The following is a 593-nucleotide window of genomic DNA, read 5'->3' as shown; positions in this document are numbered from 1 at the left end:
GGGGGGAGGAGAGGGGGGAGGCCAGGCAACCTGCAGCCTGCCCTCGGGTACGGCTGCGGACTCTTGCCGTTGGCGGACAGGCCTGGGCTGGCGCTGTGCCAAAGCCACTTTCATGTGTGGCATCGAGGGCCCCGCGCCTCACACGCCGTGGGGGGAGGAGAGGGGGGAGGCCAGGCAACCTGCAGCCTGCCCTCGGGTACGGCTGCGGACTCTTGCCGTTGGCGGACAGGCCTGGGCTGGCGCTGTGCCAAAGAGACGTGCAGTGATGCTGACGTTTGTGCCCGCTCACTAGGCATGGTGTCGGCGGCTCGACAACTACGGAAACACCGACTCGTGTGAAAGGCGTGCAGAGTCCGGAGCGTGCGTCGTGCCCCTGCGGCCATGGACTCCGACGAACATCTCGCCTGCCGCGGCACATGCGGGCAGGCGATTCATCGACGCCCGAGGTGGCATCGACGGAGATGGACGATGCGGGCAGCGACCCCCCTCCCCCGGGCAGCGGCGTTGTGAGGCGTGCGCCAAGGTGCAGAGGCGCTGCTGCTGTGCACAGGCACTGTGAAGCGGAGCTGGCACGGTGCATGGCGCGACCGAGT

This window comes from Leishmania donovani, chromosome 31, assembly GCF_000227135.1.
Source record: "Leishmania donovani BPK282A1 complete genome, chromosome 31".
Classification (NCBI taxonomy): domain Eukaryota; phylum Euglenozoa; class Kinetoplastea; order Trypanosomatida; family Trypanosomatidae; genus Leishmania; species Leishmania donovani.
Note: the sequence above shows the minus strand (reverse complement) of the source record.